Below are 10,612 nucleotides of genomic sequence, written 5' to 3' on the forward strand. Positions count from 1 at the left end.
ATAGAAAATCATCATCAGAGTATAAATCCCAAGATCTCAAATGCAAAAATCGTAGTGTGATGTGATGCGATCAAGCCGACCCTTTCCCCTTCGAGCTAGAGGTACTTGAAACATAAAATTGAATCGGTAAGCATAAAGCTTAGTGAGTTTCCCCCACCATACCATATACAACATAACATACTGCCAGGCATATCTGGTTTCCCGACCTACCCTGCTAAGCATATTTGGGTGCTCAACCTACCCTGCCAAGCATATATGGGTGCCCAACCTACCCTTTTCAGGCATATCTGGGTGCCCGACCTACCTTTTTCAGGCATATATGGGTACCGACCTATCCTTGTCAGGCATATATGGTTGCCCAACCTACCCTTCGGTCTTATTTCAACCGATTACAAGGTTTATTTCACCCCTAATACTACCATATAAAATCATGCATATCTCACATAAACAACAAATAATACATACCACCTTGATAATTAACAAAGACAATTATTAAGCTATAGCAATACTAGTGGACCAACCTTGGTGCCTTCGACCCACATATTCTATGAAGGGAGACTCACCTCAACTGTGAATGTCAAAACGTACTCCTTGGATGACTCGGGACTCCTCTCCCTAAACCACAACAAACTTCCTAATTAGTTATCGGATCCAAGAATAACCCCAAGGGCCTAAATTCTGTTTTGTAGCATAAAGGAAATGTTCCTTTGTCCTTTCCCTATTGGGCCTCTTCCTCCAAGGCCTAAATTTCCTAATAAAATGTTCAAGCCCTACTAATTAGGCTTTGAGGCCCAATATCATAATCCTTGTCCTAGTCCCAAAGGTTTTAGTCCACAGATGGGCTTGAGGCCCAACAACTCCAAGCCCGATGTTGTGTGGCCCAAAACAATGTTTGACCCCCTATACACATACGCGTTACGTACTCAACATGTACGCCCAACGTACTCTGGCCTTGATCAGAAGCAGGAAACTGACCCAGTACGCCCAACGTTCCTGCGAGCCACCCTAAGATCCTTCTTTTCACTTAATCCATTAAGTCCTAATGTCGAGAACATAGATCTAGGCTTCTAACAATGTCCTAAACCATAAAAGTTATGAACTTTATGCTTTTATATGCATGGATGGGGATTAAGACACACATTAAGTCTATAAGCTCTATTAGTGGCCATCTAGCACTTGCATGGTTGAGGCTAAACCATCAAGATCCGATTTTTATGGTTCTAAACACCTCCAAGAGCCAAAAAGGACAACTCATTTGGACAGAATCTTCTAAAACTTAAAGGACCTCAAGTATGGGACCAATATGTGACATAAAACACACCAAAACTAGATCTAAGCATGCAGTGATCAAGTTTAAAGCTTTATACCTCTAATGGGTCATAAATGATGCCAAACTTCTGGATCTACAAGCCTTCTCCAAGCTCTTGCTCCTTCTTCAAACTCATTCTTCTCAAAACCACCCAAATAACACCAAAATGCTCAAAGTAAGCTCAATATACATGCAAGGGTGGTTAGGGTTCGAGTTGGACACTATGGGGACACCGGAGGCTGAGAGGATGGGGGTTTGGAGGGTTATAAGATGTTTATATAGGGTGCAAACCCTGAAATTTAGGTTTTGCATCTGATCAACCTACGCCCAGCGTACGTACGAATACGCCCAACGTACGCATGGGGACTTCCAGCTCCGCGCCTCACTTACCTACATCGTGCGTTCACCTTGTACGCCCAGTGTACACCCCAATCCTCAAAATCCAAAATATGCACAATATGACTTGAATAAATAGCAACAATATTACCATAAAATTTTTGGGCATTACACCAAATAAACACATCATGTTCAAGAGTGATGGTATGCTTTAGCATACCACATCATTTGTTTAATTTTGTTTAATTTCTTAGCAATTATTTTTTCTAACAACTATTAATTTTTTGGAGGCATGGCCGTAAAATGGTAATTTGTGGGTGAATACAGAGGTTGATCTAACGAGGGTCTATAACATATCGGTGACGGGTTAGGAGAAGGCGTGTTGTTTGATTTTGAAGAAGTTGTCTTCTTTCGTGTTGGGGTTATAGTTTGTTTTGAAGAAGATATGTTGGTAGTCCGGAAGTTGATAGATTATGAGAGAGAGAATGAGATTGTGTGTGACGAAATGTTAAGGTTAAGTGTGTATTTATATTGGTTTGATTTTTTTTTTTATAAAAAAACTAATTTTTGTTAAAAATTTAAAGGATTGTTATCTTTAAAAAATGGTCAAATGGTTAAATAATTTGGTTAAAAGAGCTACAACACCTAAGATTCTTCTCTCCCTTGACGCTAATCTACCGATGAGTTGAGGGGGTCTTAGCAATGCCCCTTGGTGCACACCAGGGGCAGTATACAACGTGTCTAGCGCATGCTAGCCATTCTCCTTGGCGACTTCGGCTCCCTTTAGTCTAAGTGATGATGCATTAAAGAGTCAAATTTAAGTTTTCTATTCATATATATTTAAAACTATCATTTTTATTGTTTCGAGGGACTCATTTTTATTGTTTCGAGGAACTATGAATACTCCTGAAAATAACACCAAGACCATTATAATGTCTTTTTTCTTATCTACAAAACACATTGGACTTATTTTAAAAAAATATTATTTTTTATTTTTGTACAAATTCTCATTATATGATTATATCAAATCTAAACTAATCACATTTTAATTTATAAATAACAACTATTTAAAATCTTTTTGCCTTTTCAAATTTCTATGTCTAAATACAAGTTTCAAATAAATTACTATTTAATATAAAAACACATTCTTCCTCTGCTCTAAACACAAATCTAATTTTACTTTAATTGGAACATATCCTAGCACAAACCATTAGATCTTTATCTTTTACAAACTAATTTGGGTTCAATCAAGCCTCCTACAAGCAAAATTTAGAAGTCAGTTTTGCTGCCCTTAAGTGTTTGATAATTATCAGAGTGAATTTTCAAATGCTACAACTACATTTTTAACCCCAAGCAAACTGTTTTTTGGACCTATCAACACCAAGTCTTTTTAATGTGCAAAGTTTGTATCGACTATATGTGCCCCAAATTTGGAATCAAGATTGATAGCAAGCCTCATGCCCTTATTTTCAAGTAAATGTAGAATTTCTACTCGGTGATTTATGCATTTGGTTCACTTTAACCTTTTTGTTGGGGTGTAACTATTTTAGGGTATTTTCATCTACTTTAGAGCTTCAACTCGAGGCTTGTTTCACTTGTCGTTTCCTCTTTCATGGCGTCTTCTTCTATATCTTTGAAAGGAAGTTGGCCATGTCCTTTTCGGAGATTTCATTATTTCCCGAATGGTCTAGTAGGAGCTAAAGGATTTATTTTATGATTATTCATCGTAAGAGTTTACACATTGCTTTCGACGAATGTAAAATTGTGTTGCAGGATGCGATTTCTACGGAACGTCGGGGCGTGCAACGTAAATGAATATTGTTGGGTACAAAGTTCTCCATTAGATGAAAGGTAAATGCTTGGCTTGAGAAGACCCACTTACACATGTGAGATTGAAGCCTAGTGACATGAGATAGATAGATAGATAGATAGATAGATATATAGATAGATAGATAGACAGATAGATAGATAGAGAGAGAGAGAGTAGTTGTAGCACCTCTACAAATAGTGGTTTGCATAGCACTATTAGAGCGTGCTTGAGAGATGTAACATTGAGAGTGTGAGTGTGAGTTATTTATTTGTCAAGATCTTGTACACCTTTTGTAACTCCTTGCATAATTGAATAAATCTCTTAGACACCCAAATCACCATGTTCATTGTGTTCTTTACAATTCCGCATGTCAAATCAAATGCTCATAACACTACAATTGGTATCAGAGAGGGTCTTTGAAGATCGAAGTGATTTTTGAAGAAATAGTTCTTGATTTGACAACAATCAACACAATGTGAACGATCTATGATGAGTCTCTCGATAATCTCTCGAAATCTCTCGGAATCGTGCTTTTGTTATTGATTTTTAATCACTTTGACTTGTTTGGATCAAATTTGTTTCAAGCCTAATTGTTAGGTTCCAAAGCTTTTCTTTTCATTGATCTAGCCACATCCAACTATTTTTGATCCAATACTATTCACTGTTATTGATCATGCCCAATCCAATCATATAATCTTTTACGGTTCATTGTGACGAATATTTGATCCAACTTATAAAAACCCAAATTCAATATAATTGATTTGTTACTCTTCATGTCTATTTTGACCCAAAATCAAGCCGTTCAGATTAGATGATCTTTATTCTTGAGTCAAACCAATTCTCAATCTTATGACTTCTAGATACAGTGCTTATGTAAAATTCGACATTAGATTTTTATCATTCTTCTGTAAAATTGATTCGTAATATTTGCTTTATTGATCACATGGATTTCAAAATCATTTGTCGATTCACAAATATATAAAAATTATTTGATTTTTCATTCGATTTGGTGATAACCAGCATCAAGATCATTCTCAGATTTCATCATCAATTCGCTTATGATCGATCGATTTTTTTTGTGTGTTCTGATTTGTATTTGATCATGTTCTTACATCAATTTGGTATAATCGATTGTTGATAATGAACAATATGAAGGACTCAATGGTGAACAATCCAAGAGTAGATGAAGAACAAACGAAGAACAATTAAAATACTATATTTGATCTGAAATTGTTTAGTGAATCATGGAATTGGTGTTTGTGGGTTAAAAAAATTACCCAATTTTATTGTTCACATGTATCGATGTGAAAGTTAACTGTGAAAAGAAGAAGTCAAAAGTTATTTTCGTTAAGAAGATTGATGATGCTTCCACTGTATTTGGGTTTATGAATCAAAAGGTTAAAGTGTATTTGGGTTTGTTATTGGAACAATAGATTTTGAATCGAAAGTGAAAATGGGTTTGAGTATTGAATGTAAAATTGTTATCGATGAAGATTGTTGAATGGGTTTCGACTGTGAATGGTTAATTTCGAGTGGTTGATTGGAAATGATTAGATGTTGAGTTCGAATTGATGTCTTGATATTGGGTCGAATAGTTGGATATCGATTTTTGGTTGATAATGAAGGGTTAGATTTGTGTTTGTAACGAGTGAAGATGGTTTGATTGCGAGTGCTAAATTTTCGTTATGAGTGGTTAGAGATTTTTTGAATCGAATGGATTTGATGGTTAGAGTTGAAATTGAAGGTTTAATTTTTGACTTGTAAAATTGATATCAAGCTGTGGAGTCAAAAATCAAAGCTTGGTAGTCGAAAATCCATTTAAGAGTCGAAAGTTAACTTTCGATTGTTGATAGTTGAAAGTTGTTTGCTTGGTATCGGAAGTTCAAATGCTTAATAGTCCAAAGTTGGATTTATTTTCGAGTCGAAAGTGAAGTTTCGACTGCTGCGTGCATTCCTTCTTGCTATTTACAATTAAGGGAGAATTTCATATATGCCCATTTTAAATCTCAAAATATCATATTTACCCAGTTTAATTTCTTAATATCATATTTACCCTTCATACACCTTCAAAATATCATATTTACCCAAATCCTTTTTATAATGTTTTTAATATTTTATAATCATTTTTTATAACTTAAAATTACTATAATAATTAAAAATTTTAAGGATATTATCCTTAATTCTAAGATAATGAAATATGAACTTCTAAATTGTTGGATGTCGTCCTCTTGACAAACAAAAATATTCATCTTCAACCCTCTCTATGGAATGTATATTTTGATTGTTTAGTTTTTTTTTTATTGATTATGTTGTAGATGAAGGATATTTTAGATATTACCATTGATATTTTGATGTTTAAAAAGTACACATACGATATTTTGATATTTAAGAAGGGTATATATGTATTATGATGTTTAAAAAGGATATATATGATATTTTGAAATTTTATGAATGGTAAATATGATATTTAAAATTTTTAGGAAGGGTAAATATGATATTTAGAAATTAAGTTGGGTAAATATGATATTTTAATGTTTAAGAAGGATATATATGAAATTCTCCCTAGAATTAAATTGGGGAAGAAAATCACTAATTTTTCACATTTAGTCCCTGAAGTTTCAAAAAGAATTGCACTTTTTTACCTATAAACTAAAATTGTTCCAAATTTTGGAGCTTTTTTTTGGGGATTTCAAGAGTGTTATTTTTGCAAGATGTTTTTCAGCAACATGAACATATATTGTTCATTTTTGGTCTAAGGCAATCCGAGAAGATCCCTTTTCGACTAGAAGTGAAAATTTTATCGATTTTTCGGATTTGAAGTGAAACGTTTATGCCATGTGTCAAGGAGGAGGATTGTATTACATATTCCACATTGAGCACTTTCTCATTCATATTTGGGTTTTATAATCATATTTCTATTATAAAAAATGGGGAGAGATTAATAATATGAGAATTCAAAGTCGAAAGTTTTGGATTTTTCATATTAGGCGAATTTGAAGACTAATGTGACCTTGAGGGGGAGTAAATCTTGAAGTGATTCGAATTGGAAATTATGAAGTGGTTTGGGTTTTCCCAGCCTCATGAAGGGTTTGGACATAATGAAGATTTTTGGGCTATGTTTTTATACTCAAAGTTGGGTAATTGATTCGTGGAGTTTTGATTCTCCAAATTACCTTTTGATGATCGGATTGTAATATATCACATTCTAGAACTCGGATTGGAAAATCATTGAAGACTTGAAGATTTGATGCTTATTTCTACATTTATCACGCTTGAGGATTCATTTGCAAAGTTGCTTATTTTGGAGATTGAAGCCGATTCATCAATTTCTAACTGTCAAAAGTCAAATTGGTCAAAAGTCAACAGGTCAACGACCAATGAAAGTCAACGGTCAACCACGTCAACAACCACCACGACGTGGAGTCCTCTTGGCCACATCGTGGGCATGACAAGTCAAAATTGACGACATGCAAGACATCATCATGTCGTGCCATTGACGAAGTGAGTGGTGGAGAATTTTCCTCGCAGTACTCATAATTTTTTGAGTGTTCACCGGATTCACACCAATATGCTATCTTTTTAGATCGGAGTGTATGGGTAGGGAGTTTCCCCAAATTTTTATGGGCCACACCACATTTTTCTCCACTTTCCTTTCCTTCACCTAAAACCCAAGGAATGGGTGGGAAGCTCCCCTTACTATTTTTAATTTATATATATATATATATATATATATATATATATATATATATATATATATATATATATATATATATAGAGAGAGAGAGAGAGAGAGAGGGAGAGGGGAAGGATCATTTGAGAAGTCAAAGTTTCCCGAGAACCAAATCAGGGCCGTTAAATCAAAATAATAGAAGGCTAGGATCATTTGTGGCATTTTTGTAAATACTTGAAAAAAAATAACACGGGGGCATTGATGATTAAATGATTCAGGGGCATTTTGGTGATGAATTACCGTGAATCAGGCAAACCCCATCCATATCTCTCTCTCTCTCTCTCTCTCTCTCATCCCACCTCCTACCGTCACATCGCCTCCAAAGACGATCCTCGCTCATGTTCTTCCTCATCGTCATTATCTTTTGTCGCCGTTGATCTAGCAATTGGAATCGATTCCTCGCATGGATCTTATAAGTATCATTAGGAAATGCTTGATAATCTCCAAACTGCCATGGATAACGTCGGTATTCTCTGTGCAGTTATGCTCGATACCAAAGTAAGTCGTCTCTATTCTCTACTAGATCCCCACTAATCGATCGATTGTTTGCAATCTTTTTTTTTTTGAATCATCTACACAGCAATGTCTAATTCTTTTAAGTGTTTATGCATCTGATATGGATCTAATTTTGACTTCGGTGGTAAAATTGAATACTTATGATATTGATTCTATCACTAAATGGTGTTCAAAAGTATAATATAGTTCCCAATTATGTTGGGAGGTTGAGTTTTTCATTATCATTTGATGACCACATATAGTGCTTCTTAATTTGAAGCATATCTTCAAAAGTTGTTCGTGGTCATTGCGATTGTGACCTAAATCTAATCTTGATACACACATGTGCTATTCTATTTCATGTTCAAAGCCATTTCATGTTCTACAATCACAAATGCTACTGGTTTTTGCTTCGCAATTGCAGAAACCATCGTATGCAAACACCTCGTCGTATCCAAACCTAGGTCAGATTACATATTTCTTTAATATATGTTTCTAGGGCTTTCCTGATCTTACTAGAACTCCCAGGGGTGTTTGGATATGTGTCAAAACTCTAAACTTATTATTGTGATTTGAAGTTAAATATCAATGTTAGAGTGTTCGGGAAACTGATTATGATTCCGATTGTTGATTAGCTAAGATCAAAATAATCAGATGTTGAGATTAATTTGAAATCACCCAGCCATCCCTCTAAGTCACAATTAATGTTTAATCTACCTTGTACAGAGGAGTTGTTCACAAAGATGGGGATTATCACCGAGCTGCCCATGTGTGGATTTTTGCTGAAAGTACACAAGAACTTCTTTTACAATGACAAGCTGATTGCAAGGATTCATGGCCTGGATTATGGGATATCTCTAGTGCTATATATCTACTAGGGATTCATCCCTTATCACTGTTAGGTAAATTATTGGACTCTCATGGAAGCAAATTTTGGATCTAATCATGGATATAAGTAACTAATTCATTGTTATATGCTTATTGTTTGCAGGAGATAGCTTCAAGAAGAGCTTGGTCTGACACTCCCAAATGATGCCTTTGAATTACTTTTTGTTTTCCTGCAACAGAGGTAGACTTTACTTTCTTATTAGTTTTTCATTAAGCTACAACGATTAAATGTTCTGATTTCCATATTCCATGACTTGCTATTATTGTAAATTTGTAATTGCAGTGTCACAAAAAATGGTAATTTCATTAATAATGAATTCGATGATGTTTATCTCGTTACAACAGTATCCCCAATTCCCTTGGAGGCTTTTACTCTTCCGGTGATGTATAATTCAATCATTTTTTATTTTGAGAATATATACCAGAATTTATAAAGTCGTTATTGAAAATTTGAAATCTAAACATGTGCTTGTTTTTGTTTTTTTTTTTCTTTCAAGAATCTGAAGTTTCTGTTGTTCAGTATATCTCCATTGAGGAGTATAAGCAGGCTATTGCTAAAGAAGATCCTAATTATGTTCCCTACAATCTAGAGGGGCAATATGGTCAACTTTTTGACATAATTATGAAAAGGTACCATTGCAATGTGGAAGCACTGAGTTTGGATCTTCAAAAGAAGCTCAATCGTTATGATCCTATCTCACTTACTGTAGAGGTTTTATAATTGTATTCTCACTTTAACATCAACTTTACTACAATATGAATTAATTTTTTAATATGAATCTTTATTCTTGTTCCACAGTTGACCGGTTTGACCAAGGAGGGCAAGGAAGCATTAATGTTACTCATTCATGCTGTAAGAATGATGGATGATATTTTCCATCAACAGGTTTTGTTCAGTAATCCATCTCAAAGAGAATGGTTAAAGGGGAATGATTATAAGTCTCATTTGACAAATTGAAATGGAGTTATTATTCAGTAAACAAAAGCCCATGGTAAGACCCTGTTCTGCAAATACCTTATAAGACCATTCATCATATCTTTGGTATTTGTGTAAATTAAGGTTATTTGGTTTTGTAGGTCTTGCCTTGATGAAAATGAAGCATTTTTGACGACTGTAGACTCTACAATTAGATTACTTCCGAAATCAACAAAGTCGGTTCTAGGTTGGAATGGAATTGAATACAAGGCTGCCTTTCCAATGAAGAAACCATCTGGTGCTAATTTCTACCCCTCAGACATGGATAAAATGGTAAAGTTTTTTATTTTTACAAGTGGCAAAATTGTAGATTATTGCTTGTTGAATCAGATGAGACAAAAAATACAAATTTTCCCTAACAAGAAGGTGTGAAAAAAATGTTAAATTTCATTTTTCCAAATACAGGTGACCATGCTGCAAGGATATTTAACCCTGGAGCTGTAACATCAGGCTACAAAACAAAACAGGTAATAAAAAATCGTTTCCCCTTTTATTTAAAAAAAATCGTTATGAATCTACAATTATTCACATTACTAATCACATGTTATTAGTAATGTGAATCGTTATGGTTCTATGTATTATTAATCACGTGTTATTCACATATGAATCACATGTAATTCATATATGAATTACATCTGGTTCACATGTAAATCACATATGAATTATATGTGATTCACATGTGTTATATGTGATTCACATGTAAATCACATGTAATTCACATATTAATCACATGTAAATCACAAGTGAATTATATGTGATTTGATGAAGTATTCGTTAAATTTCATTTTTCCAATTGCAGGTGACCATGCTGCAAGGATATTTAACCCTGGAGCTGTAACATCAGGCTACAAAACAAAACATGTAATAAAAAATCATTTCCCCTTTTATTTAAAAAAATCATTATGAATCTACAATTATTCACATTACTAATCACATGTTATTAGTAATGTGAATCGTTATGATAATGTGTATTATTAATCACATGTTATTCACATATGAATTAGATTTGATTTACATAATTCACATATGAATTACATGTGATTCACATGTAAATCACATATGAATTAC

General features: G+C 34.1%; 2 long non-coding RNA genes across 2 annotated transcripts; both read left to right on the top strand.

The window, feature by feature from the left end:
* Positions 1-7,538: 7,538 nt before the first annotated feature.
* On the top strand, positions 7,539-8,836 carry LOC145004155 (uncharacterized). The gene is made up of 3 exons (XR_013662291.1): positions 7,539-7,683; positions 8,407-8,582; positions 8,672-8,836. It is a non-coding gene; the product is annotated as an uncharacterized LOC145004155 (long non-coding RNA).
* A 251-nt stretch (positions 8,837-9,087) lies between these two features.
* Positions 9,088-10,407, top strand: LOC145003898 (uncharacterized). The gene is made up of 5 exons (XR_013662191.1): positions 9,088-9,280; positions 9,368-9,560; positions 9,646-9,817; positions 9,950-10,011; positions 10,344-10,407. It is a non-coding gene; the product is annotated as an uncharacterized LOC145003898 (long non-coding RNA).
* Positions 10,408-10,612: the final 205 nt, after the last annotated feature.

The sequence above is a fragment of the Lactuca saligna genome, chromosome 7, assembly GCF_052625555.1.
Source record: "Lactuca saligna cultivar CGN05327 chromosome 7, ASM5262555v1, whole genome shotgun sequence".
Taxonomy (NCBI): Eukaryota; Viridiplantae; Streptophyta; class Magnoliopsida; order Asterales; family Asteraceae; genus Lactuca; species Lactuca saligna.